Genomic DNA, 17,866 nt, shown 5'->3' with positions numbered 1-17,866 from the left:
TTATGGTATTTTTTTCAGGTATTGCAACTCCTGACCATTGCTGACTATAAGTATGAAAAAAAAAAAAAAGACAATAAGTAAAAGAGAGATCCAGTCCCTAAACATACCCTGTATTGGATAACATGGCAGAGATCCCTGGAATTATTTTGACTGACACTACCCCGCTCTGCACTACATCCTACAACATCTTGAATCTCCAAAGACCTATGCAAGGGTCTTCTTTGTAGACTTCAGTTCAGCATCATTCACCATCATTCTATACATTCTTCTAACTGAATTAAACCAGCTAGCGGTATCTGAACACACTTGTAAGTGGATCATTAGCTTCAGAAGATGAAGCTAAGCAGAATCACATCAGATACCTGTACAACTAGCAGAGCCCACGAAGGATGTGTTCTCTCTCCTCTTCTCTCTCTATACCAATGACTGCAACTCTAATGATCCATCTCAGTGTTTCCCAAACTTTTGACATGTGTACCCCTTCTATAATTTTCATAACGCTTAGGACCCCTCATCAAAAAAAAATGGATGTAGTTTAATAACAATCAAAATATTTTTATTTTTTAGGTACATACACAAAATAATAATAAACGAAAACTAAAATTATTCATAATAAAATTTAAATAAAAGTTATATTATAAATAACATTTATTTGGATCAATGAGGAAGATGAAAATGTTTGTGCTGAGATGACAGATCGTCATAATTTGGTTCCCTGGTTGTTAATTTTAATCTGAGATGTGGTTCCACTTCCAATAATCTGATCCTTTCTTTTGACTTAATGTCTACAAATGCTGAAAAAGCAACTTCACATAAATATGAAGTTGGAAAAGGCAAGATGCATTTCAGAACTCTTCTACCAAACTCTTCTTGTACCGCTGGGGGTACGCGTACCACTTTGGGAAACACTGTGTTAGAATACTGAAGTTTGCAGATGATACAACAGTGATTGGTCTCATTTGAGACAATAATTCCATAGCTAGCCTCATGGTGTGACCAAAACAATCCGGAACAGAACACAATCAAAACTAGAAATGGCGGCAGACTTTAGGAGAAACACTCCCATACTTCTTACAATATTAGACAACACAGTACCAACAGTAGAGACCTTCAAATTTCTAGGTTCTATTATATTTCAAGACCTAAAATGGTCACCTAACATCAAACAAGCACAACAGAGAATGTTCTTTCTGCGCCAACTCAGGAAGCTCAAACTGCCCAAGGAGCTGCTGATAAAGTTCTAAGAAGAATTATCCAGTCTGTCATCTGCACGTCTATAATTCTTTGGTTTGGTTCGGTAACCCAACAAGACAGACACAGACTTCAGAGGATAATTAAAACTGCAGAAATAACAATTACTACCAACCTGTTTTCCATTGAGGACTTGTATACTGCACAAGCCAAAAAGAGGGCTGTGAAAATATTTATAGACTCCTCGCATTCTGGACATAAATTGTTTCAACCCCTATCCCCAAAACGATGCTATAGAGCAGTGTTTCCCAACCTTTTTTGAGCCGCGGCACATTATTCATATTTTCAAAATCCTGGGGAACATTGAACCGGGGGGGGGGGGGGGCGCTAAAGAAAAGTTTGGACAAAAAAATCTCTCTCTTCCTCCCTTTCGCTCTATTTCTCCCTCCCTCATTCTCTTCCTTCCCTTCTTTCTCTCTCTCCATCCCTCTTTCTTTCTTTCTTCCTCTCTTTTTTGCTCTCTCTCTCCCTCCTTCCCTCCCTCTATGTCTTTCTCTCTCCCTTGCTCTCTCTCTCTCTGTCTCATTTGCTATCTCTCTCTTGCTTTTTTCTCTCTCTCACTCTTTTCCTTCCTCACTCATCTCTTTCTTTCTCTCTCTTTCTCTCTCCCCCTCTTTCTCTATCTCTCCCCCTCTTTCTCTATCTCTCCCCCTCTTGCTCCTCTCTTTCTCACTTTCCCTCTCTTGTTTTCTTTCTCTCTCTCTCTTGCTTTCTCTCACACACTCTTTCTCTCTTGTTTTCTTTCCCTCTCTCTTGCTTTCTCTTTCTCTCTTGTTTTCTTTCTCTCGTTCTCTCTCTTGCTATCTCTTTCTCTCCCTCCTTTCTCTCTCTCACTTTCTCTTGTTTTCTCTCTCGCACTCTTTCTCTCTCTCATTCTCTCTCTCTTGCTATCTCTTTCTCTACCCCCTCTTTGTCTCTCTCTCTCTTTCTCACTTTCTATCTTGCTCTGTCGCTCTCACTCTCTCGTTCTCCGGAGGCTGGCGAAAGGGATTTTCAATGTTGGGCATGCGGGCCGGCGCGCGCTCTCTCCCCATCACCCTGCCAGCCCGCCCAGAACATTCAAAGTAAGAAAAACCTTCGCCGGCTTACTTTGAATGTGGCAGGGGGAGGGGGAGAGCGCACGCCGGCCCGCGCACCTGACATTGAAAATCACTTTCGCCAGCCTCCGGAGAACGAGAGAGATCGCCTTTGCTGCCTTTCCTGCAGCCCCCTCGCTGAGAGCCAGGACAAAAGCGCTTTCGGCGAAGGCAGCAGCGAGTAGCCAGGGGCGCGAGGGGGCTAGAGGCGTGGGGAGGGCGGCCGCGGCTTTGGGTGCACCCTTGGAAAAGGGTGCGCGGGGGGGCATTTGGGGTGCACTGGTGCAGGCGTGCGTGGCCCAGCACCCTCCTGCTCCCACCGCCAGTGCCCTCCCTCCGGGCCCCAAAGGACATTGGTTGCCGCCCCCCGCCAGGGAAGCTCCAGCTGGGCGGGGCGCTGCTGGTGACTCCGCCCTGGAGCTCTTGCCACCGCCATCCCTCGGCTACTACCTGGTGCCGCTGCTGATGGCGCCCTCCTCCTCTTGCTGCCGGTGCGAAGAATGAAGCTCTCCTTTTTTCCCGCCTTCCTTCTTTGGGGCCCAGCAGGAGAGCGCCGGCAACAGCAGCATCGGGCAGTAGCCAGGGGGCAGCTGTGAGTGGGAGCTCCAGGTCGGAGGCACCGGCAGCGCCCCGCCCAGCTGGAACTTCCCTAGGAGTTTCGCGGCACACCTGACCATGTCTCGCGGCACACTAGTGTGCCGCGGCACACTGGTTGGGAAACGCTGCTATAGAGCACTGAACACCAGAACAACTAGACACAAAAACAGTTTTTTCCCAAATGCCATCACTCTGCTAAAGAAATAATTCCCTCAACACTGTCAAAACTAACAGAAGCCTGCATTACTATTATATTAATCTTCTCATCTTTCCTCCTCCCACTTATGACTGTATGACTGTAACTTGTTGCTTGTATTCTTACAATTTACATTTATTGTTTCCTAGTATGATTTGACTGCTTATTTGTACCCTATGACTATCATTAAGTGTTGTACCTTATGATTCTTGACGAATGTATCTTTTCTTTTTATGTACACTGAGAGCATACATACCAAAGTTAAATTCCCTGTGTGTCCAATCACACTTGGCCAATAAAGAATTCTAATCTAATCTAATCTAATACCAGCATTAATTGATTTAAGGGTTGGGTACAGCATGCAAATCTTGCAACTTAATTAAGCCTGCTGAGCAAACACGAAGAGGGACTTTCCTTCCGCATAGTTTGAAGGCTTTCTTTAGTACAAAGATAACTTCAGGGTTTTCTGTGAACATATGTAATCACTGCCACATAACAAATTTACTGCAAAGATTTCTAAATCTCTTCATGATTTAGTGTATTCTAAGAGAGCCAACAATTTGAAAATGCTTTTTCACAGACAATTTGCACAACTGCTCTTAATGTTATTAGAAGCACTCTTGTAGCTAGAGTAGGAAGTCAACAAACATTTCAGAGGAAGGCAAGGACAAAATATGTAATTATTTTGAGAAAACTATATTTTTATCTTTTAAGCCGCCCTGAGTCCGCTGGAGAAGAGCAACCTAGAAATCTAAATAAATAAAATATGGGCTCAGGTCACCATTTTACTTTTTTTATTTAGGCTGCTTGAGATTTCTCCTGTCTCAATCTTTACATATAAATTTGCATAGTACCACTGCACTATATACAGTGTACTATATTACCACTGTACGTAAGACAGTACCACTGTCCCTTTTGTCCTTTAAATCATCTTAGTCCTTGGTTCCTTATTTTACCAGAGGTACATTAAAAGTAAATGCAAAGCTTTGCTTTTCTGCTAACCAGTATACAGTACAGTGGTACCTCGAGATACGAGTTTAATTCGTTCCGGACCTGGGCTCTTAAGTCGAGCAGCTCTTATCTCGAACGACTTTTCCCCATAGGAATTAATGTAAATAATTTTAATTGGTTCCAGCCCTCAAAAAACTCACAAAGTTAGTCTAAATTATGCAGAAAGACATGTTTTTAATGAAGAAATGTACATGTACATATAAATGAATAATGAAGTTTCTTTCACTTAACTTGTAAACTTTCTTAAACTTTTAAATTTACATATGTTCAACTTCTCTGCCACCCAATCCTGTAGGACAGAGGTCCCCAACCCTTTTTGCACCAGGGACCGGCTTTAAGCGATCAAGAGAGGAATGGGTGAATGAATGGACGGAGGGTGGGAAGGAAGGAAGGAAAGAGGGAAGGGACAGAAACAGAGGAAGGAAGCAAGGAAACTTATGAAAGGGGAGAGTAAGAGAGGAATGAGTGAAGGGAGGGAGGGAGGGAAGAAGGTGGGAAGGAGAAAGAAAAGAAGAAATAGAGGAAGGGAAGGTAAAAGAGAGAAAGAAAAAGAGCAAGAAAGAAAGCTGCAAGCACCCCCCCGAGCCCCCCAGGCCGGCTGCAACCTTTTAAAACACGCGCGCCGCTTCGCAGCTGTCTCCTGAAGCCGAACGTGGAAGTTAGCGTTTGGCTTCAGGAGACAGCTCCTTGGCGCTTGTATCTCGAATTTGGGCTTGTAAGTAGAACAAAAATATCTCTCCCCTCCCAGCTCTTATCTCGAGTTGCTCTTAAGTAGAGCAGCTCTTATGTCGGGGTTCCACTGTATATGAATAATTGCCTCATTCTTGAAGTTATTTCTCCATTAAATATTCCTGCTTCCATAATTTTCTTACATGGTTAGCAATGTTGCCTTTGAGTTTCTGCCTTTACAATTTAGTAATAAGACTCCAAGAAGCTGCAGAGAAACCTACGGTGGCCATAAAATTCTGGATCTGGAAGGGGTTTGTTGGGCGACTATCAGAAGCCACAATGAATTTATGCAGAAAAGAAGTGGGACACAGATAATCCTGGGAACAAACAGAAGGGTGGTTGAAGGCAGACTGTCCTGCACTAGTAAATGCGATTTGGCATGCGTGACTGGATGACAAGATGTCTTAGTTGAAGAAGCCTCGTTGGTAACTTATGTTTCTAAGGGTAAGACAAGACAGTCAGATGGAAATGTTGGCTGGATAAACATTAATTTTCAGAAATCCAGGCCATTGATTTCTAACTAATGTATTTAGCAGTTTTTAAAAACATTCTTCTTTCCTAAAGGAAAAGCTGCTTTCAGATGTAACATGATGCTGCCAGAAAAAGCTATCTTTGGAATCTCTCCTCCCAACAACTCAGACGGATGATATCATAGACAAGTTCACACAGAAGAGAATCTGATATCCAGAAATCTAAAACAAGATGGAACTTTTCTGTATCCATAATGTCTCTTTCCCATCACAATCTTGAGTCCTCGGAGAAGGGCGGCATACAAGTTTAATAAATAATAATAATAATAATAATAATAATAATAATAATAATAATTCTTTCCTTTCTCACAATTTTCATGACTGATTTGAGTGAACAAACAACATTGTTTTCTTGTAACTATAGGTAAGCTCTCCAAGTTAGCTGAGCTCTTGGTGAAGTCATGGACACTTACATATAGCTTACTTGATACGCAAACCCACCTCTGCCGTCAGGCATGGGGAAACCCACCTCTGCCGTCAGGCATGGGGAAATTGATTCCCTGGGCCATTCCCGCTTTACGTATGGTTTGTATGAGACGTATGGTTGCTTTTTATTAAGGGTTTTAAATTGTTTTTAACTATTGGATTTGTATTGTTCTGTTGCTGTGAGCCGCCCCGAGTTCGGAGAGGGGCGGTATACAAATCTAATAAATGAATGAATGAATGAATGAATGAATGAATGAAATAAGTGGCTATTTTATTTCAAAAAGGTCGAGATTTTTTCCTTTTCCTTTTTAGTCTAGACTAGACTTTCTGAGGGGACGTGGTGTCTCAGTGGCTAAGATGCTGAGCTTCTCGATCAGAAGGTTGGCAGTTCAGTGTTTCAAGTCGCTAGCGCCCAGACAAGGGGGGGAATGCAGTAGGGTAGCAAAAATGGAGCTCCACCCCAGAGCGCCCAATTTGCATGGAAAGATGTTGAAAGAAAATGCAGGGCGTCCTGCATAAACCACGCCCATAGTGTGGTAGTAAAAATTTTGGTAGCCCTTCACTGCATGTGACCCTGGGACACTGCAACCATCATAAATATGAGTCAGCACGTGACTATGGGGCTGCTGCGATGGTCGTGTGAGAAAACGGTCATAAGTCACTTTTCAGTGCCGTTGTAACTTCAAATGGTCACTAAAAGGACTGTGGTACATCAAGGACTACCTGTAACTGTAAGTTGAGGACTACCTATGCACAGTATTTCTTGATTTTACTGAGTTGTAAACAGCGGTGGGCTACTAGCTGGAACGCTAAATTGCGCTCACTGCCGCGGTTCATAAGTGCTTGCGGAGCAAGTACAATTTTGCTTCTGCACATGAACCCCCAGCATTTTTATTCTCTAACCTTAAAAGTTCTTTGAAGCATACCTGTGATTATCTCCACTCCTGTTAACTTCAAATAACTGAAGCACCGGGTGGGAGGAGCCAGTCATTCACGCTCCTGCATTAAATCTTGCTGGTCCTGAAATGAATGATACTCTTCATCCCGAGTCCAATTAGGGGGAACAAAATAAATGGCTAATACTCCCTCACCCACATTGTTAGTTTAATGCCTGGCTGGAATCTCTCTGATCATATGCATAAAAAACAAGGTGGTGGAAATTGAGCAATTCTTACGAGAACCACTACAAAGTCACCAAGTCACCTTTCCTCTTTTAAAAACTTGGAAGTTGAGGATCAGAAGGTAGGTGAGAGACTTGGCATAAGTGGAATAAAGCAAGCGTTTGTAAAACTGCAGTAAAGAGAATTAGCCTCTTTGATCCAGTCCTGCTGCAGAACAAGAAATGCAGAAATAAGTCGTATCCACTGTTATGGGGCTCTGGGCTATTCCTGAACTGTTGGAAAAATTTCATGTGTGGGGTATCCTGAATTCCTGATTGGCCTAAAACAGTGTTCTCAAATATTCTAAAAATCACATTGTGGCCTGTTTTGTTTCTATTGTGTGTGATATCTGTTCATGCCGAGAAAGCAAATTAAATGTCTACTGTAGCAAATAATTATGTAAGCATCTATGTTGCCCAGTTCTTATTCTCTTCAGATTACTGAATATTGAGAATTTTTTTAAAAAAAAATGGAATTATGACTTCAATTAATGTGGATTCTGTGTTTTGACAGTATCATTATAAAAATCCTATATTTCTTGGCATAGTGAGGGATATTTAATCTTTTCAAAATGAAGCTTTATATAAGACCATATGAGTGTGTTCCTTACCTGTTGCCTTTTTAAATATGAATGTCAAAATATCTTCTCCCAATCTGGATTCCTTCCGATCCATTGATATTATAACTCCTATAATTCCCAGTTAGTTCTAGTCCCACATTGTGGAAGGTGGCTATATGTTATTGGGGTAATAAATATTGCTCAGACAATAATTTTTTTATACAAACATAAGTTTGAAGCTCTTCTTTCTTTTTTTGTTTGTTGGTCTTCAACAGAATAGGTTTGACTAAAGCCTAAATCTAAGACTTTGCATAACTGAGGTATTATCAAGCAACAGAAGAGCTGGGTTTGTATAAATGCTACATCCTAAACAAGATAGCTGCATGCAGCTTGGTGGAATATGTGCTTTTTCAAGCTCCAATATTGAGTTTTGCTTTATTTTTAAGACTGGAAAAACATTTTAGTGAGGATACTTTTCACTATAGATTATTTGTTCTAGCTTGCATGATTCCAAGTTGCAGTAAAGGAAATGAAAAAGTCCACTGCCCAAATCACTCCAGAAATATGCACAAACCACTGCAATTTCAGCAGCAACTACACAAGAGAAGCACCAGGCTGCAACTGGCACAGCATGCTTCTCTTCATGAGGCTACTGGGTTTCTGTACTTCCTACAGAATACAGCTAGGATGCCTCTTCAAATGGTGCGGAGTGGGTGGTTTCCTACCAGCTCTAACTTTTTCCTCACTCTGGGAAGCCATGATCCCCCACCTGTCTTTGGGGAATGTCCCTCCTCGGTTGCTCCTTTGTCATTCATTTACAAAATAGTCATTGTGAAAATAAGCATGGCAAGGTGAAGATGAGGGCAGCTTCAATTGGCTGCCGATCAGTTTCCGGTCACAATTCAAAGTGTTGGTTATGACCTTTAAAGCCCTACATGGCACTGGACCAGAGTACCTCCGGAACCGCCTGCTACCGCAAGAATCCCAGCAACTGATAAGGTCCGACAGAGTTGGCCTTCTCCAGGTCCCGTCGACTAAACAATGTCGTTTGGCGGGCCCCAGGGGAAGAGCCTTCTCTGTGGCGTCCTCGGCCCTCTGGAACCAACTCCCCCTGGAGATTAGAATTGCCCCCACCCTTCCTGTCTTTCGTAAACTACTCAAGACTCACTTTTACCGCCAGGCATGGGGGAGTTTAGACACCTTTTCCCCAGGCTTTTTTTATACTTTGTTTTATGTTTGGTATGTTTGTGCTGTTTGGTTTTTTAAAATAATGATAGGGTTTTATATGTTTTTAATATTAGATTTGTTCCACTGCTATATTGTTTTTATTACTGTTCTGAGCCGCCCCGAGTCTTTGGAGAGGGGCAGCATACAAATCTAATAAATAATAATAATAATAATAATAATAATAATAATAATAAAAAAATGCAAAGATACGTTCTTTTAGAAAATGAATTAAATTCTCTAAATTATTATTTGCCTTGTCCTTTAAATATTAAAGTTATATGAGGAAAATCCAAAAATTAATAATATAAATAAAATAAATTTTGAGAACAAAATCTGAAGTCACGCTAACAGCCACATTTCAATATACTGAAAATAGGAAACCTACAGAGGTGCTGGATGTTACAGAGAAGCTGGATAACATTTTCGTAACTGTTATTAGAGTCATTCATGCCTGAATAGATATTTTGAGGGAGCCCCAGTTAGTAATAAGTTAGTAATAATAAGAGATAAAATTCTTGCTGTTACAAAAACCAATTGCTAAATCCAGAAGGTATCCATGAAATGAAATTGCTCATCTAACAAAAATGTGAGATGTCCTTAACATTTGGCTTTATGCTACAAGGACATACAAGGTTTAATATAACATAATCTAAAAGGTTTCTTTCCAACTGAATATACAGAAAAGCAAGTTCTGATAATGAATAACCAACATGATGCAGCATAGTTCTCTTTGCAATTCCTGGACAAACAAGCCATCACAACCTTGATACAGCTCTTTCAGAATGTTAACAAGAATGTAAACATAGATTATAAAAATTTATTTGATTATTACAAGGTTCTTGAATCAATCTAGTTATCCAAGGCTTATAAGCAGATGAGGTTGTTGACAGTATGACCGTTTGGGTCTATTATAAGCCCAATCGGTTAAAGACTAAGTGAGATTAAAAAAATAAATGAATAGTTGATGAAAGGGTATGTAGCATACATCTACTATTACTGTATTCTTAAACTATCTGGAGTTAAAGGTTGAGTAAGGAAATGGATACGTTCACTGATGCCAAATTGTTTGAGAAAATAAAAAAATTAAAAAGTAACCGAAAGAGCTTTTTATATAAGGTACTCAACTTACAAGCACATTAGGTCTAGATCAGGAGTGTCAAACTCAAGGCCTAGGGGCCAGATCCGGCCTGTGGGGTGCTTAGATCTAGCCGACAGGGCCACCCTAAAACAGTGAAGGACTGGCCTGTGGTGCCTCTGCCAGCAAAAATGGAGCTTGGGAGGGCTGCACGCAGCCCCCTTGATCTCCGTTTTTGCTGGCAGAGGGTTGCAGGAGGCTGTTGCAGCCGAAAATGGATCTCGGGGCCCTGCTTTCTCTGGCAAAGCACTCAGGCTGCCACAGACAATGCAAGTGACATTGAGCTGGCCACGCCTACTCCCGCCCTTTGAGGTCAAACACAATCCTCATGCAGCCCTCAATGAAATCAAGTTTGACATCCCAGATCTAGAGACTCCATTGTGACGCAAGGTAATCAGTGAGCCACATCCAATTTTTTGGCTGTGGTCATTAAGTATATTGTATATACCGTATTTTTCAGTATATAAGATGCAACTTTTTCCTCCCTAAAAGAGGTTGATAATTTGGGTGCGTCTTATACTCTGAATGTAGTTTGTGTGTTTTTCCCCTAACAAGCTGCTAACAATCTTCCCAGCTCTTACCTTGCAGGCTCTTTCATTCTCTCTGCAAAGAACGTTTTCCAAGCCCTAAGTCTTTTCATGTTTTTTTTTTCATTACTCTAACTTGCACTGAGTAAGTTTCTTTCCAGTCCTAACCAGGTGCTAACAATGTTCCCAGCTCTCACCGGCTTGCAAGCTCTTTCACTGTTACTCTCCACCAAGAATGTATTCCAAACCCTGTCTTTGTAGGAGGTTTTTTTCATTGCTTTACTTTCTCCAGATATTTCTTTCCAGCCCTAACCAGGTGCTACTTATGTACCCAAGCTCATTCATTGTTACTCTCTGCAAAGAAGAATGTTTTCCAAGCCCGAAGTCTTTGCAGGATTTTTTCCATTGCTCTACTTGCTCACTGTTTCTTTCCAGGCGCTAATGATGTTCCCAGCACTTACCAGCTTGCAAGATCTTTCATTGTTATTCTCTCAGAATAAAAATATTTCAAGCCCTTAACCAGGGAATAAAATAATGTGCTGAAGCTGACCAGACTAAGGATGCTAGCTAGATGTAAGCAGATTCTTTTCACTATTTTCCTCCCCCAAAACTAAGGGGTGTCTTATATTCCAGTGCATCTTATACTCTGAAAAATACGGCAGTTATTTCATTTTTGTAGCCACCCATCTCAACCAATGATTCTGGGTGGCTTATAATACAATATATATATATATATATATATATATTACAATTAAAGCACTAAAATTTTTAAAACAATAAAAACATCAAATAAATATACAAGTATTTTAGTGCCTAAGGAATTTTATAACTTCATATACCTCCATCTGATGTCTAATCATTCACACCAACTTCCAATAAAGCAATTCATAAATGTATTAGGATGGATATAATGTCCATCCTAATAACATCCATCCCTATAACATCCATCAGATAGTTATAAGAAGTAAATGTTTATACCACCCCAGTTAAAAAATAATCCATTGTTTTTCTGTTAAAATGAACAGTCTTTCTATCTTAAGTTCAAATATCAATACCGTGTTTCCCCGATAGTAAGGCAGTGTCTTACTATCTTTTTACCCCCAAAAGCCCCACTGTGTCTTACTTTGGGGGTATGTCTTACATTGTCCCGGGCACCGGGGCCGGCTCGTCTTCGGGTGTGGGGAGCTGCCGGAAAGGAGGCGGGCGCCGACCTCGATGTTCGGCGGGTTGCGGGGAGCATCCCCTCGCCGCTCCCGGCAATGTTTCTCGGCAGGGGAGGCCAACTCCGCGGCGACACGGACGCTCGGCTGGCTGGCTAAAGGTAGGTCAAGGGGTGGATGGGCAGTCAAAAAGGGTGAGCGGCCGCCGCTGTGCCCTCCTTCGCCCGCCTCCTTTCCGGCAGTTCCCTGCGCGCCCCTCGCCTTCACTCGCCGCGGCGCCACCGCCTCTTCCCCTGCCGAGGCTCAGCTGCAAGCGGCTCCGAGGCGAGCGGAAAGGAGGCGGGCGAAGGAGGGCGCAGCTCCGGCCGCTCGCCTCGGAGCCGAGCGGCCTCGCTGGCCGCTTGCAGCTGAGCCTCGGCAGGGGAAGAGGCGGTGGCGCCGCGGCGAGCGAAGGCGAGGGGCGCGCGGGGAGCTTGGAAGCAATGTCATCGCCCCCCCCCCCCGCAATACCGTTTATACCGTGTTTCCCCGAAAGTAAGACATATGTCTTGCTTTCGGGGTATGGCTTATATAAGCCGACCCCCCTGAAACCCCCCATATGTCTTACAATCGGGGAGGGTCTTACTATCGGGGAAACACGGTATATGCTTTTGGAGGACAAAGAGCAGCACAAAAATAAAATTAGTAATAATAATTTTAGCTATACTTTACCACAGTAATGAAAAATGTTCACTATCTAGGCCAGTGTTTCCCAACCTTGGCAACTTGAAGATATTTGGACTTCAACTCCCAGAATTCCCCAGCCAGCATATAACTATCTGATGGATGCATTTGCTGGCTGGGGAATTCTGGGAGTTGAAGTCCAAATATCTTCAAGTTGCCAAGGTTGGAAAACACTGATCTAGGCAATTCAATTCAGGATTCAGTTCACCTACAGGATATACTGTACCTTCTTTCGTCATCAAATACCATTCAAATACCAATTGGGATTAAAAAATAGGATTTAAAACAGAGTACAAAGCTATGCTTTTTATACAGACTATCACTTGAAAAGAAGAATCCAGTCAATGAAAAAGACAAGAGAACATCTGAGGTAAACCGTCACCAAGAACTCCATAGAGCTCTCAGACACCCCCCCCCCCCCGAGACAAATCTCTCAAACAGCGGGAGGCCTAAGGCAGTGTTTCCCAACCTTGGCAACTTGAAGATATCTGGACTTCAACTCCCAGAATTCCCCAGCCAGCATTTGCTGGCTAGGGAATTCTGGGAGTTGAAGTCCAAATATCTTCAAGTTGCCAAGGTTGGGAAACACTGCTCTAGGCAATTCAATTCAGGATTCAGTTCACCTACAGCTATGGATATACTGTACCTTTTTCGTCATCAAAAACCATTCAAATACCAATTGGGATTAAAAAATAGGATTTAAAACAGAGTACCAAAGCTATGCTTTTTATACAGAAGGAAAACTCTTCCATCCAGGTTTCTATATCCTCCATGATGCCAAGAAGTTTGTTATCATGAATTGTAGCAAATTGTAGCAAAATATTGACGAAATGTATTCAGTTTCCAAAGAACACCTTATTTTCAACCGATTTTCAACATGTTTTTCATTCTCTAATAATTACATTTCTAAATGCTACCAACAGAAAGATGCTGTTCACAAATTAATCAAGTGGATTTGCCATTCACAAACTCATTTACATGGGGACTCAATCTAAACAGAACTGTGGGAATATGAGCATGCATTTGCACATTTAGGGACAGGAGAGCCAGTCTGGTCTAGTGGTTAAGGCACTAGGCTAGAACCCAGTGTTCTGTGAGTTCTAGTCCCACATTAAGCATGTGACTGGGTGACTCTGGACCAGACTTAGCCTATGATGTCAGATTCAAGTGACAAGCTGATCATTCAATCCCTGTACTTTTGGGACGGGTGGAGGAAAACTAGGAAGAACAAGAAAAGCATACTTGGGACTTAGCATCATTTCTCCTGAGCCTTTATCCAACGCTGCTGTTAAATTATGGCTCATTTAGCATTCCCAGAGGAAGCTCTTTCCAGAATTTCATCTATGACTGATGGTGTACTTACTCAGCTAAGGGTTCAGGGGGACCATCATAACATAACTGGAGCAGAAACCTGTTTCCAGGGGTGGGGCTCGTAGGTGGGCTCCAACTTAGGAGACAGAATCGTTGCAGGCTTGGTCAGAGGGCTGATCCTGCTGCCTAGAATGACTTGTCTAAGCCAGTGTTTCCCAACCTTGGCAACTTGAAGATATTTGGACTTCAACTCCCATAATTCCCCAGCCAGCGAAGTCCAAATATCTTCAAGTTGCCAAGGTTGGGAAACACTGGTCTAAGTAACAGGATGTGAACCTGCTTCTCAAGGGAATGCACACGCTCCCCTCCAGTTTAGCCCAAGGAAAGATGAAAACATGCTTAAAACACTCAACCTGTTTTAAAACACAGCAAACACCAACATGCACGCACCCCATACAACAAGCCAGCTTACATTATATACAGGGAAGGCATAAAGCACAAAATTATTGAAGCCCCTGGGAAACTAAGCAGCTGGAGATTTCTCTCCCATTCACCTTCTCAGGACCTATTTTCAAGTGACAGTTCTCAAACCTGGGAGTGGCACCAACTAGCAAGGAAGGAAGCCATGTTAACCCCTCCTCGATCAGTGCCCAACCATAACAATAGGCTACTCTAGGCTGGGAAGTAACAGAAGATCAGAGGAAAAGGATAGAAACACTTTTATTGGCCAAGTGTGATTGCACACACAAGGAATTAGTCTTTGGTGCATATGCTCTCGGTGTACATAAAAGAAAAAGACACATTTGTCAAGAATCATGAGGTACAACACTTAATGATTGCCATAGGGGTCAAATAAGCAATGAGGAGAAGGAGAAAAATCCCCAAAGAAGCAGAAAGGACCATTCCACATTAAACCCTGCAGCTCAGGGCCTTTTCCTTTGAAAGTCTTCCAAAACTATATAAATGCACATTATTCCTGTGTGTGTGTGCATGCAGGTCCAAACAAGGACCTTAATCTGCCCGCTGCATCTCTGAGGCTGGGAACCAAAGTTACTTCACTATTCTCTCAGACCACTCCCTAAAACTGCATGGCAAGGAGAGAGGGAAAAAAGTGCAATCAAAACCCACAACTACCTTCAGCTTTGGCAAAATGGCTCAAAGAGAGAAACATCCTTAGAAGAGGGGAAACCGGGGTGGGGTGGGTGTCTCCTTGAGTGAATGGTGATGAATGTTTTTAAATCATATTGGAGCTTTTTAAAGTCTTTTTAGCCGTATTAATTGGATTTTTAGATGTACATTTGTTATATTGTTTCTGATATGCTGTGAGCCAGCCGAGTCCTCAAAGAGGGGCGGCATACAAATCCAATTAATAAATTAAATAATATAAAATAATATAAAATAAAATAATAAAATAAATAAAATAAACAGAAGGCGTCCCCATTAGCATCGGTGGCTTGTAGATGCAACCACTGGCACTCCTATTCACCAGCCGCCTCCCCAGCCTCTCTGGCGCTGACAGGAAATGTTTACAGAAAGCAGAGACACAATATAGCCGGGGACAGAGGCAGGCAAGCAGGTGGTGGTGGGTCAACCATACCATTCCCGAGCCCCCCCCCCCCCCAAAACCCACCCAGAGCAACAACAACAAAATAATAATCCCCAAGCTCTAGAGCTGGTGAACTTCCACGCGTCAAGATGTGCCGGTTCACCGCCTTAATAATATCAGTCGTCCGTAAGGCGGCTGCTGCTGCTAGACCGGGAAATCGCGGGGTGGGGTGGGGGGAACGTGTCACACACACCATCCTTGGACACGCCTCGCCCTCTCTGCACAGCGTTTCCACCCAGGGCTTTCTTCGAAGCCGCTCAAGAGAGCCGCGTCCCCTGCGTGGAATTGCACTTCGGCCTTTGGGAGGTTTTTTCCCCCCAAGCGGGCGATTAAAGCAAGGCCGAAGCTTCGGGATGGAAAAACCCCGCGTCGCCCCTTCTCGGCCTCGCATTCCCTCCCCCCTCAGCGTACACTCGGACTGACAATCGGACACACCCCATAATAGCTCGTCTCCTCGCACACGAGGCCGTGCGCACCCCCCCCCTCCTCCCGTGACAGACGCAATCGCCGCGCCTTCCCTCTTCTCGACGCCCGCCTCCCACGTTGCTTTTTGGCCGAGGGAAGCGCCCCCCCCCCGCAACAACAACCGATGCCCCTCCGAGATTCTCCTACTTAAGAAATGAGGGGGATGCTGGCGATATAAACCCCGGGAGGAGGGGAGGCCGCCCTTTACACACAAACACACACACACACCCCGCCGCTGAGGAGACTAGGGTTACAACCGAAGCGACTTTCAGCGGAGCTCCAAGGAAAAGAGATGTTCCCACACAACGCGCAACCCGCCTTTCCCCCCCCCCTCTCCCCCATTTTGCCTCATAAAAAGCCAAGCCTGCAACTAAAAGCGCTTCGTGTACACGGCTGCCCTGAGGCGCGCCGTGTGAACCGCTGCAGGACCCTCCGGCTATTATTACAGCCCGCACCTTAAATTATTCCCTCAAAACGGCTTGAAAGCTCAACCGAAGGACGCCCACGGATCGTTGCCCGCCTTTCCCGAGAGGGCTTGCTGAGGTAATTACTTAACACAGGTGAGCCGCCGAATCAACCTTCCAAGGAGCCCGCGCTTCTGACCCCCCCTCCAAAAAAACAGCATTGAAAAGAACTGGAGGACGAAGCTCTTACTTACTACTTATAGCCTGCGAGGTTTTCCTTGCAGAGCTTGCTCTTTTTTTTCCCTAGAGGTTTTTTTTTCCAAATTGGAAGCGTGCGAGGAAAATGCAAAGTTTGCCCGGTGCTTGGAAAAGAGGGAAAAGCGCCTCCGCGTCCCCCACCCCCCGTCCGCAGAAAGACCGGCTGCTTCTCTTTTAGTCAAGGTTCCGTCGGTCCGATGCAGCGGCGAACTTTCCACCTAGGCGGCGGCGGAGCCCCGTGCTTGCGACGCCCTCCCCGCATTGGCACCCAACGCTGAGGAGGCGCCCGCTCCGCCCGGGTGCTTGCCGTGACGGCGACTTGGACAATGCATGCGTGCGCGCAAAAGCCAGCCCCCAAGGCAGCGGGGCGGCACACGCCCAAACGCCGCTCGCCGCCCACTCGTTCGCTCGCCAGCCTCCCGGAGCAGCTGATAGGCGCTCCCGAGCAACCTTCGCGGTCCGGGCCGCGGCTCCCCCCTCACTCCTCCGACCTCGTGGTCGGCTGCGCGGCACGTCAATCACTCCCGGGGCAACCTTCTCCCTCGGCCCCGCCCGCTGCTTGTGTCGCTGCTGTCTCCGGCCTGAGCTTTCGGAGAGTGGCGAGGGGGCCGGAGGAGGAAGAAGGAGGGAAAGGGAGGAAATGGGTGTAGCGAGCTGGGAGAAGGGAATCGCCTCTCGCGCGGCTTATTTTTAGAGCCGGCTGCTTCCTCCAGGCCAATAAAGCCGCCGCCTCCTCCTCCTGAGGAGATGCGCGCCCTCCTTTCCTCCCGAGGTAAATATCCCCTCCAGGTTTAGTTCCCTTGTGAGCGAGGCCTCCCTCAGCACCAGCACTCCCACCCACCCCCATTTCCTTCCTCCTTTTTTTTAGGACCCCTTGTGCGTAGCTTGGCTGTGTCCGCTCTTCTTATGCTGCTGCTACTGTTGGGGCCTTTTTCTCCGTTATCCTTTTCCCTGCCTGCAAAGAGCAATGCCGCCTGTGAAGTCAGGATATGTGGAGGGGAATCCGCGCTAGCCTGGTTGCAAAAAGGCGGAAAGGGAGGATGAATAGGAAAGCGCACAAAGGAAGAATGGCAGCTTCCCACCACCACACACACTCCTTTAAATCCATCGTTTTTATTTTTAAGTTTTTTTCTAAGTACAAAATTTGAGTGCTTAGCATTGTGATATTATTATTATTATTATTATTATTATTATTATTATTATTATTATTATTATTTATTGGATTTGTATGCCGCCCCTCTCCGCAGACTCGAGGCGGCTATGTCAAATTTCTACAAAAAATGTACATTTACTATATTTTTATATCACTGTACTCTGCATAGATTTGTGCTCAGTAAAAACAAAGTCATAAAGTATCAAAATAAAAGCAAATATAGCAATACACTAACACCATCAATCCCTTCAATATTATTATCTGATATAGCGGGGTACCCAATGCTTGATCTTAACAACTCTGAATAGCTTTAATTTGATGCCTTTCCTGCAATGCAAAAGCAATGATGCCATCGAGTTTCC

General features: G+C 44.2%; 1 protein-coding gene across 2 annotated transcripts in view; it reads right to left on the bottom strand.

The window, feature by feature from the left end:
• HRAS (HRas proto-oncogene, GTPase) overlaps window positions 1–16,834 on the bottom strand; it is a 74,568-nt gene extending 57,734 nt beyond the window's left edge. The window contains exon 1 of one of the 2 annotated variants that reach the window (XM_070765692.1): window positions 16,348–16,834. The gene's annotated coding sequence lies outside the window, so the exon portion shown is untranslated. Of the gene's footprint in view, window positions 1–16,144; window positions 16,214–16,347 lie in introns of those variants that run through there. The other variant, XM_070765710.1, reaches the window with a different exon arrangement.
• Between the last annotated feature and the right edge of the window lie 1,032 nt (window positions 16,835–17,866).

The sequence above is a fragment of the Erythrolamprus reginae genome, chromosome 1 (assembly GCF_031021105.1).
Source record: "Erythrolamprus reginae isolate rEryReg1 chromosome 1, rEryReg1.hap1, whole genome shotgun sequence".
NCBI lineage: Eukaryota > Metazoa > Chordata > Lepidosauria > Squamata > Dipsadidae > Erythrolamprus > Erythrolamprus reginae.
This window is presented reverse-complemented; position numbering and strand designations above follow the sequence as displayed.